This window comes from Camelina sativa, chromosome 19 (genome assembly GCF_000633955.1).
Source record: "Camelina sativa cultivar DH55 chromosome 19, Cs, whole genome shotgun sequence".
NCBI lineage: Eukaryota > Viridiplantae > Streptophyta > Magnoliopsida > Brassicales > Brassicaceae > Camelina > Camelina sativa.
The window spans coordinates 22,597,227-22,599,673 of record NC_025703.1 but is presented as its reverse complement, the minus strand read 5'-3'; positions in this window follow the sequence as shown (position 1 = coordinate 22,599,673).

Below are 2,447 nucleotides of genomic sequence, written 5' to 3'. Positions count from 1 at the left end.
TGGCCACCCCAATCCAACACACACATCCTCAACAAATCCTCCAATGTCTGGATCGTCCTCTCTGACTGTCCATCTGTCTGGAGATGATAAGTTGTACTCATATGCACCTTAGTGCCCATCTCTGCCTGAAATGCCCTCCAGAACACCGAAGTGAACTAGTAATCCCTATCAGATACAATGCTCGTTGGCACCCCATGCAACCTAACAATCTCTCTCACATATTTCTTAGCCAAGACCGCTGCTCCATCAGTCTTCTTAATTGCCAGAAAATGTGCAAACTTAGTGAACCGGTCCACAATGACCCAAATAGCATCAAAAGTCCGAGACACTGGCAATCCTACCACAAAATCCATAGTAATCATATCCCACTTCCACTCGGGAATGGGTAGACTCGTCAGTATTCCGCCTGGAACCTGATGCTCAGCCTTCACCAGCTGGCAAACATCGCACCTCGTGACCCAACTAGCTACATCCTTCTTCATCCCGACCCAATGATAGTACCTCTTGAGATCACGGTACATCTTAGTCGCTCCCGGATGAATAGAGAACCTGCTCGCATAAGCCTCACTCAGAATCTCCTGTCTCAACTCCTCATCCTTGGGCACACAAACCCGCCCATGCACCAAAATAGTACCATTAGCCGAAACATAATACTCAGAACCAACCTCTTTTGAGGCATTCACCAGCCCCAAATCCTTCTCATGTGCCAACCGCACCCTACTCAGAAGATCTGCTTTATCAACCGCCTCCAAACCCAACGGCTCCTGAGAAACAGCGCACAAACTCAAAGCACTGATCTCTCCTACCAGAGACTCCATCTCCTGCTCCTGAGCCGAAGCTACCCTCTTCTGACTCAGAGCATCTGAAACCAAGTTAGCCTTACCAGGATGATAAGCTATCTCCAAATCATAATCCGCCACCAGCTCCATCCACCGCCTCTGCTTCAAATTCAGCTCGGGCTGAGTGAATATGTACTTCAGACTCCATAGCCCGACCCCCATAAGCTAGAAGTCGACTGAACTCCAAGTCAAGCTCCCGCATTGACCGCGTCCCCTAAGATAACTGAAGGAACTGCACCTCCAACAAATCCAATGCCTCTCTCGGAAAATACTTGCGGTTGAACTCCCCCACGAAGTCAGCCCAAGTCATCTCCCTCTGCACTATCCTAGCAGCCACTGATCTCCACCACACCAATCAAGTGGTGGACCCCTATGTCCACCCGAAACTCCTCGGGACATCTCAGAGAGCGGAAGTTACGTTCCACACTCGTCCTCCACGCATCTGCAGCAGTAGGATCTGTACCACCCAAAAACCGCGCAGTACTGATGCCATGCATCTCCTTGAGCATAGACAAATAACGACTNACAACCTAGCAATGTTCTAATGACCCAACTCTAGCAGCCTAGCAATGCCAGACAACATCCAATCGAGTCCCTAGAATATCCTCCTCTTCATTGTCTTGATTCCACGATCACACTTTGCCTTTACCTACACCACAAACACAAATTGAGATGCATGAGTATTTGATAATCACTCAGTGAGGCAATCCTCCCATCTACTAGGCTATACACACAAGCAATAAGATCTCTACATGCCACAAACAACAAACAATACAAACAAACCAGGAAGTATGCAACGCATCACGTCATCGTTGTAACTGAAGAAGGGTGTCGATCGACACCAGGTATGCAAAGCATCACGTCATTGTTGTAACTGAAGAAGGGTGTCGACCGACACTGACACGTGCTCGACAAAACCCGAAACCCTAGTGGTCTCGCCCGACACCTCCACATCGTGTCCATCGACACTCGCTAAAGTTGTCAAGCCGTCCTCGCGTTGGTGTCGACCGACACCGATTCCGAACATCGTTTTCCTTCGATAAGAAACTCCGAATCTTACCTCCAATCTTCTCCAATCCGCTTCATGCATCCCTAGAAGCAAAAACCATCCAAAGCAGCAACGAAATACCATAGAGAAACTCAAAGGAACAACCCATAAACACCAAAATACACAAAAACTAGAGATCTTAGCTTAGATAAGCCATGGTTATGCATTCACCTCTTTGCAGGAAGATTCAGACCAATAACAACGAATCCAACCCTCCTAGCAATCTTCTATCTCCTCCTTAGCCTCAAATCTCTCAAGAACAGCCAAGAATCTCACCAATCTCTTCCCAAAAGCTCAAAAACACTTTTTCTCTCTTTGTTTCTCAAAAACGGCGTGAGACAAAACAAAACACGACCTAGGTCGTTTTCTCCCGTTAATATCTCGGTTCATTGGTTTTCCTTAAACCAAACCAAACCAAATCGATCAATAAATCAATCTGGTCAAACTAGAAATAATTAGTGTCGACCGACACCACCCTTGGTGTCGATCGACACCCTCCCCCAAAACGACAGTTTTGGTTCACGGGTGTTACAATTCTCCCCCACCAACATAGATTCGTC